At 48.7% G+C, this 16,275-nt stretch overlaps 1 protein-coding gene across 2 annotated transcripts in view; it reads left to right on the top strand.

Moving 5' to 3' along the window:
* Positions 1 to 16,275, top strand: part of SLC16A3 (solute carrier family 16 member 3) — a 56,645-nt gene that overhangs the window by 6,965 nt on the left and 33,405 nt on the right. The window contains exon 1 of one of the 2 annotated variants that reach the window (XM_006137280.5): positions 1,700 to 1,853. The exons of the other annotated variant lie outside the window; for it this stretch is intronic. The gene's annotated coding sequence lies outside the window, so the exon portion shown is untranslated. Of the gene's footprint in view, positions 1 to 1,699; positions 1,854 to 16,275 lie in introns of those variants that run through there. 2 annotated transcript variants of the gene reach the window in all.

Here is a 16,275-nt window from a genome sequence, read left to right as displayed (position 1 = left end):
GCCAGTCTAGACACAGCCATAAAGTTTGTGGATGTTACTAAGCTGGGAGGGGTTGCAAGTGTTTTGAATGATAGGATAGTAATTCAAAACAATCCAGATAAACTGGAGAAAGGGTCTGGAGTAAATAGGATGAAACTCAATAAGGACAAATGCAAATACTGCACTTAGAAAGGAGCAAGCAGTTGTGCATATACAAAATGGGAAAAGCTACCTTGGAACGAGTACTGCAGAAAGATATATGAGGCTTATAGTGGACCACAAGCTAAACATGAGTGAACAGTGTAACACTGTTGCAAAAAAATAAACATCATTTTGAGATGTATTAACAGGAGTGTTGTAAGCAAGACACAAGATTCCGTTCTGCTCTGCACTGATTACTCCTCAGCTGAGCTGGAGTAATGTGTCCAGTTTTGGGGGCCACATTTCATGAAGTTTATGGACAAATTGGAGAACGTCCAGCGAAGAGCAACAAAAATGTTTAAAGGTCTAGAACACATGACCCGGGAGAGAAGACAGAAAAAATTGGATTTGTTTAGTCTAGAAAAGAGAAGGCTGAAAGATGACATGATAACAGCTTTTAAGTATCTAAAAGGGTGTTGGGAGCAGGGAGGAATATTCTTGACCTCCAAAGATAGGACAAGAAGTAATGGGCTTTAATTGCAGCAAGGGAGGCTTGGGTTGGACAATAGGAAAAACTTCTTAAATGTCGGGATGGTTAAGCACTGGAATACATTTCCTAGGGAGGTTGAGGAATCTCCGTCACTAGAGAAATTTAAGAGCAGGTTAGGCAAACACTGTCAGGGATGGTATAGTTCAGGGGTCAGCAACCTATGGCTCTCAAGCCAAATATGTCTCAATAGGGAACCAAATATGGCTTTTTTGTCATTCCCAAAACATATGCAACTTTTTAAATCAAAATGAAAAATTAATTCCTAATTTAAAATGTGTATAATTGCTTATATCAAGATAGTCTTTTTTTGGTCTATTTTATCTTTAACCAGAGAGGAAAGTAAGGCAGTGCATCCCAGTAAGAGCTGGCTGTGCTCCAGCAAGAGCTGGCTGGAGCACTCTGTGGCTACGTCTACACTGGCCCCTTTTCCGGAAGGGGCATGTAAATTTCACTAGTCGTCGTAGGGAAATCCGCGGGGGATTTAAATATCCCCCGCGGCATTTAAATAAAAATGTCCGCCGCTTTTTTCCGGCTTTTAAAAAAGCCGGAAAAGAGCGTCTAGACTGGCCCAGATCCTCCGGAAAAAGTGCCCTTTTCCGGAGGCTCTTATTCTTATTTCCCACCCCCAGCACCTTGCCCTGCCTCCTGCACCTCCCACACACACCCTCTGCCCTGAGTCCTTCATACAGCCCAACCCTGACTCCTGCACCCGCACAGCTGCAAACTGCACCGCAAGCAGCAGCTTAAGTCCCATTAAATAAAGTCTAGGAGTACAGTGTTTCATTTATGCTATTATTAATCAGCATGTCAATTATCAACAATATTAAGTTGTATATTTTGTAGTCATGCAAATGAACATTCTTATACCTACCCCGTTCTAGTTGGTGCTTAGTTCTGCCAGAAGGGCAGGGGACTGGAGCTGATGACCTCCTAAATCCCTTCCCCTCCTACGATTCTATGTTATGCTGATGGTTCTGGCCAATCTGGCTGTGGCCCAAGTAGGGGCTGGCCTGTCTGTGAATGAACAGGCGGTGGGTGGCGCTAGGACCCACCAAGACTCCATCCACATCGGCTGCTCTGACGTTGGTCGGAAACCAGTCGCTGCTGCTGAGTAACTCGAGCCCCCAGCCCAGACCTCACCAGCGGTCGGGTCGGTCTGGGACCCAGCGCAAACTCGAACGAGGTAGGTGGGTCCCGCGGGCAGGCGCAGCTTGCGGGATGCGCACCGGGGGCTGCTCCCCCGCAGGGATGGGGCGCGGGAGGAGGCAGGTGACATCCGCCGCTCCCGCGCCAGAGCCGGGCAAAGAGCCGGGCCGAAGCGGAGAAGACCCCAAAGCGCCCGGGTGTCGCTGGGGCGTGCCCCGCGCATCTTTTCCCCTCGGCGGGTCCCTGCGCGGAGCTGAACTGGGCAGGCGGGCACCTTTGTGCAGCCGGCGGAGCCGCTCGCCAACCGGAGGCGCATCCGCTCCTGTGTCCTTTGTGCAGCTTCTCTGCCTCGGTGCTTCGCGGGGGCACAGCCTGGCGCTGGGAGGGCGGGTGCGCTGCGGGCTCACAGCCAGGCCTTGGGGCGCTGAGAGACCGGGTGCGCGAGGTGGGTACATCTTGGCCCTGGGACGCTCAGACACGGGTGCGCTCGGGGGGGGGGAGGGGAAGAGACACAGCCTGGCCCCAAGGCGCTCAGACATGGGTACGCTCGGAGTGGGGGGGACACAGCTTGGCCCCAAGGCGCTCAGACATGGGTACGCTCGGGGGGGGGGGGACACAGCCTGGCCCCAAGGCGCTCAGACATGGGTACGCTCGGGGTGGGGGGGACACAGCTTGGCCCCAAGGCGCTCAGACATGGGTACGCTCGGGGGGGGGGGGGGGACACAGCCTGGCCCCAAGGCGCTCAGACATGGGTACGCTCGGGGGGGGGGGGGACACAGCCTGGCCCCAAGGCGCTCAGACACGGGTGCACTCGGGGGGGACGACACAGCCTGGCCCCAAGGCGCTCAGACATGGGTACGCTCGGGGTGGGGGGGACACAGCCTGGCCCCAAGGCGCTCAGACATGGGTACGCTCGGGGGGGGGGGGACACAGCCTGGCCCCAAGGCGCTCAGACATGGGTACGCTCGGGGGGGGGGGACACAGCCTGGCCCCAAGGCGCTCAGACATGGGTACGCTCGGGGGGGGGGGGACACAGCCTGGCCCCAAGGCGCTCAGACATGGGTACGCTCGGGGGGGGGGGGGGGACACAGCCTGGCCCCAAGGCGCTCAGACATGGGTGCGCTCGGGGGGGGGGGGGACACAGCCTGGCCCCAAGGCGCTCAGACACGGGTGCGCTCGGGGGGGGGGACACAGCCTGGCCCCAAGGCGCTCAGACATGGGTACGCTGGGGGGGGGGGGGGATGGACACAGCTTGGCCCCAAGGCGCTCAGACATGGGTACGCTCGGGGGGGGGGGACACAGCCTGGCCCCAAGGCGCTCAGACACGGGTGCGCTCGGGGGGGGGGGACACAGCCTGGCCCCAAGGCGCTCAGACATGGGTACGCTGGTGGGGGGGGGGATGGACACAGCTTGGCCCCAAGGCGCTCAGACATGGGTGCGCTCGGGGGGGGGGACACAGCCAGGCCCTGGGACGCTCAGATGGGGGGGCCGTGTGCAGGGAGCGATGGAGCGGAAGGGCTCCGTGCCATGGCCCACGCACAGCGTGCGGCGCTGTCCCGCCTTCCCCCATCAGGTGAGCCCTCGTCCCACGCTCTGCTGGAGCAGGCAGCGTCCCCCGGGTCCTTGCAGCTCGCCCTCTGCGCAGCCAGCTGCTGCCGGCGCCCGGGGAAGGATGCGGGCCGCGCGCGAGCACGTGCCGAATTCGGCTCGGCCGCTGCTCTGTTGTGGTTCGGACAGGCCCAGAGAGAAGCGATTCTCTGGTCTCCTGCTCTTGGCATCAGTTTCCCTGTAGCACAAACCATAGCGTGGCCCTGGCTGTGCGCTCAGCTCTGCGCCGCGGAGCCGGCAGGACTCCATGCTGGCTGGGGAACGTTTATTCCAGTGTTCAGGAGAGGCTAGGGCCGTCTGCGCCGATGTCCCTTCCCAGTCAGTGCTGCAGAGGGATAAGAATGTGCACCCTTCCCTTCCTGTTTCCTGTGACACCTCTGAGAGCTCTATACCTGGATCAGGGAGTTGAGGATTTTATTCCATCCAATCATCTCTTCTTAATCCCCTTTATCTCTCCTATCTTTCCTGGTATTGGCTGCAGGCAGATGGACCGGTGGTCGCACCCGGTATGGCATGCTTGTGTTCTTATCTTTTCTGTTAGGTGATTTAAGTTCAGAAGTCTTTTCAGATCAATGACAAATCTAAAATTCGCAAAATAAGTTTAATAGAAGACTGAACAGAATCAAGCCCAGTAAGGTCCTTTATAAAGAATTCAAATGATCTCAGCACAGCACACCATTAGCTAATTAGGCCAACATTTTCTAAAGTGGCTATTGATTCTGGTGTTTAAGTTTTTGGTGGCCAGCAAGAGACAACTTTAACCTCTTCTGGATGTCAAGATGTCTGTAGACAGGTGCATATGCACACTCATTTTCTCCCCTTCCACCCATGTATGCCCTCCTTTTTTTGTAGGGACCAGGACAATGGCTTTGATTTGAAACTTCCTTACTACATTGATTTTGCAAACATGGTTTGGCCATTGTTCACATACTACATTATTGTTTTGCCTTATTCTTTATTTTATTTGGCTTTTAAAAACTCAAAAGCGAGTGACTGAAATTTTAACAGTTCAATTTCTTCATTTGACAAAATTATTAGCATTGGTCCTGGAACACATACAAAAATGGACATTGAATTTGATGCATGAGTGCTTAGTTCAGATAACTTTTAATCTACATTCCTCTTATATTTGCAATGGGTGTCTCTGGTGGAGTGGTGGTTTAATTATTTTGGAATGGCAAATCAACAGGCTGAAAGTGAGTCTGGAACAGAAGTCTGTGTGTATGGGTTAGTACAATATATGGATGTTGGAATTAAGTTGGGAGTAATAAATTAGGCCAGGATGTGATGTGACTCAATTGTACACATTCTTAAATTGCAAATGAAGTTGTACATTCTTGAGGCATAAATTTATATAGACTTTAAATTGTGACACTGTACAGTTCTCTGAAAAAATGACTGAGTAAAATGACACCTTATTCAACAGAGCTTTTCCTGTATATTCAGTCGTATCAGCTGTTGATCTTACAAGCACTTCTGAGCCTACAGACACTTATTCATGTGAACAGTTCTGTCTACCTGAGTAGTCCCATGATGTTCAGTATGAGTAATCAAATGTGCATAAGTGTTTGCAGGATTTGAGCCATTATTATTTAGAGTGTGTGAAAGAGACAAAATAAAGGCAGTTCCTGCTATGAAGAATTTATAGCAGTTTTTTCTAGTATTAATTACTCTTACTAGTACTGCAGAGCCAGGAACTTCAGTTCTAGTCCTTCTCATGTATTATCAACACAATTATGTACTAAACTTTAGTGACAGGTCCAGTAATTTCTGCCTGTGCAAACGCATGTACTGATGCCAGTGGAGTTTCAGTGGGGCTATGCAGGTGTCTGAGAATTAATAAATTACCCTTCAGCTGATGAGGTCCAAATACAGAAGGGGGCATAGATTGACAGCCAGTTCCTAAGGTGAGTTTGTGATGCTGACAGTAAGGCACTTAATCAGCCACCTGTGGGTCCCCAACTCCCATGGAAGATGATCATACTCAGCAATTTAGGGCACTTAGATACAATGGTGGTGAATGTAGTGTAAAAACACAGGCATGGGGTGGGGGGAATCTCCTTATTTGTACATTAATCATATTTGACATAGAAATTAGCGAATGTCAGTAAGCAGAGATCCATGACATCTTGTTTACAAAATTTCATTTTGGGGTGTTCTTGAACTATAAGTGTTTGTTAAAAAAAACCCCATTGACATCAATTCTCGTTTTAGCTTTGTTGATATAAAGAAGTGTATATCAGCATTTCTAAATGTATTAGGCCAGGTTTATATTTGGGTCTCTAGTTTTGTTTCTGGAGCAGCATAAGCTGGACACATTTGATGGTAATATACTCAGGCTGCGTCTAGACTGGCCTGATTTTGCGCAAAATCTTGCCGCCTGTCTACACTGGCCACAAGTATTTGCACAAGAACACTGACTTTGTAATGTACAAAATCAGTGATTCTTGCACAAATACTCTGACGCTCCTGCTCAGGGATAAGGCCTCTTGCGCAGGTATTCTTGTGCAAGAGGGCCAGTGTAGACAGCAACGTTAATTTCTTGCGCAAGAAAGCCCGATGGCTAAAATGGCCATCGGAGCTTTCTTGCGCAAGAGAGCATCTACACTGGCATGGATGCTTTTACACAAAAGCAAATCTTTTGCGCAAAGGCACATGCCAGTATAAACGCTCTCTTGCACAAATACTTTTTATGGAAAAACTTTTCCGTTAAAAGTATTTGCACAAAATCATGCCAGTCTAGACGCAGCCTCAGTGTTTAGACAGGAGTACTTCCTGTAATTCCCATTCATATCTCAGATAGAAAATGCTGATCATTACATCATCATCAAAAGGAGCAGCACCCAGCTTCCTCAGCAATAGGGTGTGTATTTCAATGCAGGTTAGTAAGGTATTGTTCAGATGAGTATCTGTGTACATTCTTGTAGTTACACCAATGCATATGTCACAATAAGAGGGTGTGAACAGCTAGACAGCATTGAATTGGTGCCTGCATTTTGATCAGATTGTGGGGTGTTTTGATCAGATTGTGGGGTGTGAAAAGAGACAGAAGGGGAATGACAGAAAATGGCGAACTCTTTCAAAGAGCAGAAGTGAAGCATTCACCTCTCATGGTGGACATGGGACAGAAACGAAATCAGAGGTAGTTTGGAAAGATCCTATGGAGAGGACATTAGTGGCCTTTGAGGATGTTGTTTGCGTGAGCTAAAAGATAGTTTCATAGGCTGAACAATTTGGATCTGTATGATTCTGGGAAACTACTGAGGAATAAGTTATAGTAATAAAGATATGGAATTAGAAATACATGAAAGAGTAATTCAGGAAAGTGTCAGAAAGTGTGTCAGTATAAGGTAAGGCTGCTTTAACGGGGATGTCTTTCCTTGAAGATTTGAGGAATGAAAATTAATTGATCTCCATAGAGGTCATAATTGCCCACGTGATTTCCATTCCCCATCTGTAAACTGTCTTGTCCATTTAGAGCAGTGGTGGGCAACCTGTGGGCCACATGCAGCCCATTTGGGATTCTATGTGTGACCTGCAAGACCTTTTGTTACCCTTGCCCACACAGAGGGTTGCCAGATTCCACTGGTTTCCCTCCATGTGTTTTTTTTCCTATCGTTATTACTAAAGTGACACACACGTAAAGCAAGGACACATGAAGTAAGGTGCATGTTGATTGCACACAACGGGGACTGTGAGAGCCATGTGACCTTCTGCGTCCAATCAAAGCACTGCTATGGTTCAGTCTGTACGTTACAAATTCTAGGTACACAAGCGCAGTTAGCAAAACTGCCCTATCTTGGGAGACCATCTTGGTTACGACAATCTTGTGGCCTACTGAGATGAAGGAAGGCCACTCATGTGGCCCATTCACTGACTGCAATTGCTCATTGCTGATTTAGGTTAAGATATTAAGGGTAGGAACCAAGTCTTTTATCCACCTCGGTATTATGTGCGCCCCATCACCATACAATTAAGCAACTTCTAATCATGACTATACTAAACTTGGGATCTCTAAACACTCAGATTTGGTCCATCTCTCCTTTGCATTTATAAAGCACCAAAAAGCACAAGGGCATTCTGATCTGAACTGGGGCTACTCCCAGTGCTACTGTAATGCCCCTAATCAAAGATCTACTTTCCTTTGGGTAACCATTGGTAAGTGAGGCTTTGGCTCCTAAATCAGTTTTGTCTTGGAACACTGAATGGCCTTTGAAAATCTGTGCCTTAACCTCTGCACCACGAGACACTTCTACACAGGCAATAAAAGGTGTCAGGCCAACTTTCAAATAAAAACTCTGTTTAAAAATCATGTTTATATTACAAACTTCTCCTCTGGGATGCAGTAAGCCATGGCTTCTCACATACCTACAGCATCCCACACATTGCTGGAACAATCAGCTAATGTGCCAGCATGTGTGTTCCTGCACTGGTTTCTAAGGGAACGGCAAAGACATAATTTGGAGAGTGGAAGCATAGAAAATCTCCCTTTTGGTTATTTTATATTTGACTAACCCTGGGTTTCTAAAGCATACCCTTTTTTAAGTGGTGAAATTTAGTGTATAGATTACACATAGGCATATAGGAATTGGTGGCTTGGATCAGACCAGCTTCCTTGGAGATGGACATAAGCTTAGTTGGCTTGATTTCTCCATCTCTGACAACAGCCAGTGCCAGCTATTTGAGTCCCCGAAATGGACAATTTTTGAGTAACCTGCCAACAGAGGATGATTCATCCCCAATCTATTTGGTTTAGTTCTTATCAGTACTAGGTTTTTTCCTTAAAATGTTCTTAACATTTCTTCTGTTGCTACCAGTGCTGCTCCTCTGGTGCTAGCAACAGTGGAAGAACTAGACAAGGAACCAAGCAGCCCCCAAAATTTTAACACTGGGTTTACACTTAACAGTTCAAAGCAAAACCACAGCAGCACTGCTGCAGTGCTTTAAAGTATGGCCATGGCTCAAGAAGCGCTCTGTGTAAACCACCTTGGCATGCAAGGGGGGCAAACGCGGGGTAGCCTGGTGCACACTGGCGCTTTACAGCGCAGTAGCTTGCTGCGCTCAGGATGTGTTTTTTCACATCCCTGAGTCAGAAAGTTAGTGTTCATAAAATCCTAGAGCTGGAAGAGATCTCAGGAGGTCATCAAGTCCAGCCCCCTGCCCAAGGCAGGACCAATCCCAAAGTGTTGTAAAGTGCCAGTGTGGACTTGGCCACTGTGTTGTGACTATTACTGGAAGAAGTCATTTTGGGTGAGATTTGTAAATCTCCTTTCTACCTTATGCTGACCCTGATGGAAAGTATGAATCTCGTGGACACTCATTGTCTTTTTTTCTCTGTAACTTTGAAGCAATGGGGCTTATGCAGTTTTTAGACTTTTCTTCTAACATCAATTCATTTTAATATGGAGAATTAGTGATGGATGAAGATCAGACCTATATGTGAATCCATCATTAGACTAATTTAAAAATGTAATCTTCAAAGTTAAGAATGCAGTTTTATTTTGATCTCTAGTCCTATATACTTTGACACTTTTTGGGAGGAGGAGGTCATTAATTTTGCTCTGTTTCCCTAGGGAAGGGAAGGGATTTAGAAGTTCTGGGTATTTGCAGCTCTTTTGCCTTCAGTTCAAGTTGTGGGTTGTCAGCACCTATGAAAACCAGGCCCATCTACAATGGAAAATGAGCTGATTTTCAATGACAATGAGGCAGCCTGTGCAGACCCCGCCAAATGCGGTTGAAAGGGCTTTGTGAACCTGGCTGGGCCTGCTCTGCAAAGGCAGATAACAGCACAAGAGGAGGCGCCGACTGCTCATTGTTAAGATAAGCAGGACCTCTCGGAGTTTCTGGAGCTGGCGACTGCAGCTGATGGTTTGCGTACGTGCGGGAACGAAGGGAGCTTCCCCACCCTCAGGCTGGAAGTGGTTTCCATCCCGCGGGGTTCGCCCTTTGGCTCAGTGGCGCCCACCGCCCTCCCGATACAGGCTGTTCCGATTCCCGCTGATCGTGCAATATCGCCACGAGCCCCCGCGGCTTGCAGGGAGCCGGGCTCCGGTAACGGAGTTACGGGGCAGCGGGCACCGCCTGCGCCTCCCCGGGGCGAGGTGCCGCGAGCACGGCCAGGCAGGCGGCTGCTGGAGGGCGGTGCCGGCGGGCAGCGCCCGGCTTCTCGGGTCACGTCCGCCACGTCTCGCCCCCGCCCAGCTGCGCCCGGCGCCAGCCGCCGAGCCCGCGCAGCGGGGGCGCTTTGTCGGGCTGGGAGGCGGCCGAGCCCCCCGCCGGGAACGCAAAGAGCCTGCACGTCGCGGCTTCCGCCCATTCTCCCGCGCCACAGGTGCAGGGGCCCCGCGGGGTCTGCCTCCCGGGCCGCCTCTTCTTCCTGCCGCGGTCGGGGGGCGCCGCCCCGCAAAGCGGCTCCCTTCGGTCCCCAGCGCAGCGCTTCCAGCGATTGCCCCGCCGCCGGCTCCACTGTTTGTAACCGCGCAGATGGAAGGAGCCGCGAGCCCTGGCGGGGCGGACGTGGGCTGCACAGGTGCGCCGCCCGGCCGGCGATCCCGGAGCTGGCCCTCTCCAGCCAGGTGCAGCTCCACTGGGAACAGCGAAGGTCACAAGCGACTGTCCCGCATCAGCAGTGACATCTCCCCGTAGCAGGGCCAGGGCTTCGGGAGCCTCAGAGAGCCTGAGAGGGGCAGACAGGACTTTTCAGAAATGAAGCTCTGACGGCAAGGGGAAGATCAGTGACACGATGGAAGAGGCATGAAGGAGGAGAGCAATGAAGGGAACGTGGGGGGAGGGGAGTGAGCCTAGCAAAAGCAAATAGAAAACCTAGGATTGGAGACTGGAAACAGAAGTTGGGAGAACAGGAGACTTGTTCGTTTCCCGGGTCAAAGAGAAGAGGGACCTATGTTAGGAGGAGAAGGTACAAGGAATTGAGGCATAGGGATTGTTTTCTTCTACCCTGGGGCATTGCTCTCTTTTTGAAAGGAGAGCAGGTGAGGAGGGGATCCTCAGCTAATGAGACTCTTTCCCCCTCCCCCCCCCATCTCCTATTGCCAAAGCTGTGTGGAACAGAGTGCTTGGAGGGCCAGGCAGCCTAGTGCATTGTGCTCCTGACTTCCAGACCCTTGTTTCCTTGGCCTGTGTCTGCCAGTCAGTCGGCATAGGGAGTCCCAGATCTTTCCACTCCACCTTGCCTCTTGGTGAGTTGCTCCTGAACTGGGGTTACTGTAAGCATGGAGTCTAAATCCATGCCCCTGAGCTACTTCTTACCAGAGTCCTTTCAGTTTGGAGTGTAGCCCTATTTTCCATTTTGCACGGGTAGCTTGCCTCCCATGGCACCCTTTCATGGGTTCTGGGTGGCCCCCTGCCACTGTCCCAGACTCCTCCTGGCAGCTATACGTTTTGGTGCAGCCAAACCCCACAATGTCTCTGGGGTGCAATCAAATAGTTACTTCCATTGCCAGAGGCTCCTAGGTTTCCTCCACAGCATCCCTTGCTGGTAGATAGAAGAGGTGTGTGGCCCTTCCTATCAAGTGAGGCAGTAGCTACCTCCTGCCTCTTCACCAGCCAGACCTGAACTGGGTCACCCTCTGTCCTTTTCCTCTCCCTCTAGGCCTGACACTGGCTGTAGGTATTAGGGGGCAGGGCTAGCTGGACCCCTAGGCTCTTGCTGACCTGTGCCATGCTCGTGGACAGTTTCTTCACTTCATTTCACCTGGCATTGATGGAACAATCCTCCATAATAAACACACCCAATCTGTCCCCTTAACCACCCTCCCTTGCCATGTCGTAAGTGTCCTTTCTCACTTTGAAGAGCTAATCATCCCTTCCTCCTGGCCTGAAATGTTCTGCCAGAATTTGGTGTTCACTGTTGGTAAAGGGCAGGTTAGGAGAAGTGCAGTTAGTGGCCCAGGATGGGTCTGCAGCTGCCTGCAGGCCAGATCACCACCTGCAGCACTGCTCATAGTCACATTGACTTGCCTCTGACATTCCATGGATCTGACCTTACATGCAAGAAGGTCTGGCGTGAAGACAGGAGTCCTCAATAGGAGGCATTTGTGGGTAAGGGAAGGGCTCGGTGGCAACATGTGACAGGGCTGGTGTCAGTTGTACCGTAGCACTGTCAAGTTGCTGTTCTGCTGGCTCAACAGCCAGGCAAGTGGGGAAATAAAACTATTTCCAGGACTCAGCCAGTGTTTTATTGTTTATTTTTAGTACAACTTTCTTGCACCAGCATTGGCACACAGGGCAATACCCAGTCTCTTTCATCTGTCTCTGTCATTAGCAGCTGCTTCCATCTGCTCTATGGTCTTGACAGCGACTGTTCTGGCCCCTCCTCCCCTTGTAAGATGTAATCTTAAGATCTTTCTTGTCAGCTTCAGGTTAGGGATTTAATGTGTAGATGACTACAGGATTAACTGACAAGCCTGGGTTGATCTTGTCGACTACACGCAATTCCCCCTCCCCCCCTTCTGCTGCTGCCTCTGAATCAGAGGCAGCAGTGGGGGGTGGCAGGCATCTGGTCTGCACAGGGAGCTGGTTTTTAAAACGGGCTTCTCTTGGGGACCAGCTCCCGACTGCCACCCTGTGTTGCTGCCCCTGATAGAGAGGCATCAGTGTGGGATGGCAGAGGGCTCCCTGGGAATGGGGCTGGTAGTGCACTGGCTGCTGGTTCCACTTCTGGGGATTATTGAATAGTCATGTAACCACTGAGATTTTAAGTGGTTACACAACTATTCAATTACACGTTATCTAACATCCCTGCTTCAGGTGAGAGTTGTGTCTTGGCATCTAGCATACATGCTACAATACATCCATATTATGTGCTTCAACTACCCCAGACTAACACGGCTACATTTCTATCACAATACTCCCTTCTAATTCTAATGAAAACAAGCTTCTAGTTGGTAATTTCTTGGATCTCTTTGCTGGCAAAGTCTCTCCATCCACCGCCCAGAGTCTTTTAAAGGCAATTTTTCAAAGACATCTAATTTTCTAACTTTTTAATAAAGCCCCAACTCTTGTAGCCATATGTTAGAATTAAGATGGTTTTATTTGAAAATTCAGTTTTGTTTTGGTAGTCAAACATATAAATTGATTCTCATATGTTGTAAAGTGTAGTGAATGGTATTATGGGGTGCCTTCCTAGTTTGATGTTTTAGAAGGGTAGCTGTGTTAGTCTGTAACAGGAAAAACTTAAACATTTTTTTCAAGTTTTTCCAAATTTGATGTTACTAGGGAAGTGAAAGGTTAACTAGTCAGCATCACCCCCAATGGGTCATGCTTACTGGTGCTGAAGATGTTGGCCTCTGTGAGGACACTGACGTAAGTGAGATGATCCTCACTCTTTATGTTGAGGATCTTCCTAAGGAAGTGCTGGCACTGGCATCCCATCAGTGTCTGCCCTCTGGTAGACAAAGTGTGCTACCTTTTCCAGTTCTTCTTTGTCAATGCAGATCTTCCTTTCTTGGTCTAATGATGGACTGAGGACTGGCTGGTGGAGAATTTTCAGCAGCAGTGGGCATGATTGAACAAACCTTTTTAGGGACCTCTCTGCTCATCCCCTACAGGGAAGAGGATAGAAAAAGTGCCCCAGACAATAGGCTATCCCACCCTACCTGACTGGATAGTCACGTCTGAGGGGATCACCCCCAATGCAGTTGAAAATGAAAAATGTTTTTTGCAACTTAGAATGAGCGTACCCTACTAGACAAACACAAAAGTGAAAGACCAAACAGTGATGAACAATAATTGTTGCCCGAGAAATCTCGAGGTACAGTATTGACATTGCTGCTGTCAGAGGAACATGACCACTCGAGGGATGATGGCAGTGGTTACCCTTTCTTCTGAGAAGAAAAAACAGCAAGCAATAGGTACATACATGGTGTTGGCCTTGCAATCAAGAACCTTCTAGTCAACTGCCTGACTGAGCTTCCTGTCAGCATCAGTGAAGACCTTATGACCCTCTGCATCCAATTGGTCAGTAAGTTATTTGCCACTATCATAAGTGCATATTCATCAACAATTGATGCTGAAGAACTGGAAGAACTTGTTCCCATAATATAAGAACTAGAGGCCACCAAATGAAATTAATGAGCAGCAGGTTTAAAACAAATACAAGGAAGTTCTTCTTCACACAGCACATAGTCAATCTGTGGAACTCCTTGCCTGAGGAGGTTGTGAAGGCTAGGACTATAACAGGATTTAAAAGAGAACTAGATACATTCATGGAGGTTAAGTCAATTAATGGCTATTAGCCAGTATGGGTAAGGAATGGTGTCCCTAGCCTCTGTCAGAGAGTGGAGATGGATGGTAGGAGAGAGATCGCTTGGTCATTACCTGTCTGATTCACTCCCTCTGGGACACCTGGCATTGGCCACTGTCGGCAGACAGGATACTGGGCTGGATGGACCTTTGGTCTGACCCAGTATGGCCGTTCTTATGTTCTTAAGAACCCTTCTACACTGACCTGGATAAAATGTTGCCACTGATTCAAAAAACAGATAAGATAATCCTCTTAGGGGACTTTGAGACACAACAAATAGTCTGGTAGCACTTTAAAGTCTAACAAAACATGTAGATGACATCATGAGCTTCCTGGGCACAGCCCACTTCTTCAGATAACCAGAGTCTGGACATCCAACACTCTGGTCATCTGAAGAAGTGGGCTGTGCCCACTAAAGCTCATGATACCATCTACATGTTTTGCTAGTCTTTAAAGTGCTACCAGACTATTTGTTGTTTTTTAAGTGTATCCTGTACACTGTAGACTGAACTCGGCTACCCCTCTGAAGCATTAAGACACAAGCTAGTCGAAATGGTATTACCAGAGCTCGACAAACTATAGAATCTACTCACCCGTGTCGAGTAGATTTCAGTCGCACTCCCCGTTCACCGGCGGCGCGCGCATGCACAATGCGGGTCTTGCGCATGTGCACTGTGAGGCTGGCAAGCGTTTTTTGCCGCCATTTGTCAAGCCCTGGGTATTACCCTCCTCCCCGTTCACCACATATGGAATAGCATCATTGGGAAGGAAGGAGAGGGAAAGACGAATTCCAATGGCATCTTTCTTCTCAGCACATATGGAGACCATGCGCTTGTGATCATAAAGCCAATCTTCAGACAAAGCAACAAGTACAAAACAATTGTACATCACTGAGAAAAGTGACATCAGAGCCCCCCCATGCTTTATGAAAATTGGCATGAGTATGAATATGCATAACTTAAAGATGCTTTACAGAACATATCCATTTTTTATGTGAAGACTAGCCTCTGTTTGTCTGGAAATGGATGACAGGAGAGGTATCATGTGATGATTACTTGTTGTGTTCCCTCCCTCTGGGGCATCTGGTATTGGCCACTGTCTGCAGACAGGATACTGGGCTAGATGGACCTTTGATCTGACCCAGGATGGCCATTCTTACATTCTTATTAGTTTAAAGTTGCTGAATGTGTATATCCTGTTTTTGTGCATGTATCATTCTTGTATGTGAAGTGAGAAATAAGCGTGAATCTGATTTTAATTCTAAATGTACTAATGAGAGCTATTAGGGACATTTTAGGAATTTAATGGCTCAGTACTCAAACCAACAACCTGTGAATGGTCCTGTTTGTCCTGGAAGCTCAAACTATCTTTGGTGACCATTGTAAGAGGTGACCATGCCACCTGATACTGGAATCCATCTTGAATCTAGTGATTTTCCATGGGAATGGGGAGACTGAACAAAGGGTTCCAGCCCTGAGGGGAGCAATCTATTTAAGGAATGAAAGCAATCTGTCCTTTGAAGCTAGTCTTTGAAATTGCCTCGCCCATCCTAAGAGGATACACATGAAGAAGCCTGAAAACAAAGGACTCAAAAGATCTTTGGGGAAAGCTGTAGACCCAGGTCAGTGTAAAAATAAACTCTGACTTGAAGCGTTTCACCTGAGATAAGAACAACTGTTTAGGGTAAGAATTTGCATGTTACAAGTTTCATAGTATATTAGAATTACTTGGTGTCTTTTCATTTTATATTAATAACTTACTTTAATCTGTTTGCACTTGCAATCATTTAAATCCTACTATATATTTGAGAGAGCTTGTCTGTTTGTGTGTTTGTCAGTCCAAGAACTGTTCCTAAATGGCATAGGACCACTACATGGGGTGTACAGCTTCCTCTTAGCATAACTTTTAAAGCAAGGTCAGAGTTTGGTTGTACCAGGAAAATGGACTGTGCCTGCAGTGGGATTGCTTCCCATAAAACCAAACAGAAAAGAGACAGAATCACCAGTCAGGTGAAAGGGACTGGCTGGGGGTGGGCTGCTTCTCTTCCAGGACTGTCCCAGCCCCGAGCTTCCCCCAGGCACTCTTTAGGAAGGGCGAGGGTAGCTGAATCTGCCCCCCTCCTTCTGATAAATACAGTCACATTTCTGGCTATACCTCTGCTTCAGGGAGTGAAGGGAAAGTGCGCAGGGGGCACATTAACCTGGACCTGCCCCAGCTGGGGGACATCCCTCCCCTGGCTGTGCCTGCTGGAGCTGCAGTGGCCAGGGAGAAGCACTTCCCATCTGGCCCCAAGTTGTTGTGGTGAGAGAGGGCTGGTAGTCTTCTCTTCCTGGGGAAGCCTCATCCTGAACCCCTCGTCCCCACTTGCGCCTCAGAGCAATGATTTAAATGAAGCCTGGACACTTTCATTTTATTTTCTAAAAACCCCCATTAAAACATGGGGAGAGGGGCAACCACGGCGCATCTCTCTCTTTCATTGTTAAAGGGGCGGACATCTTCATGAGCTTTCTCCGTGTAAAACTCTTAAACAGGGTAAGATGGATTTATTTGGAGTTTTTGTCCCTTTTGGGGGTTGGTTTCTTGGGTGATG

Source organism: Pelodiscus sinensis, chromosome 20, assembly GCF_052426305.1.
Source record: "Pelodiscus sinensis isolate ZL-2025 chromosome 20, ASM5242630v1, whole genome shotgun sequence".
NCBI lineage: Eukaryota > Metazoa > Chordata > Testudines > Trionychidae > Pelodiscus > Pelodiscus sinensis.
Note: the sequence above shows the minus strand (reverse complement) of the source record. Positions and strands in the feature narration are given on the sequence as shown.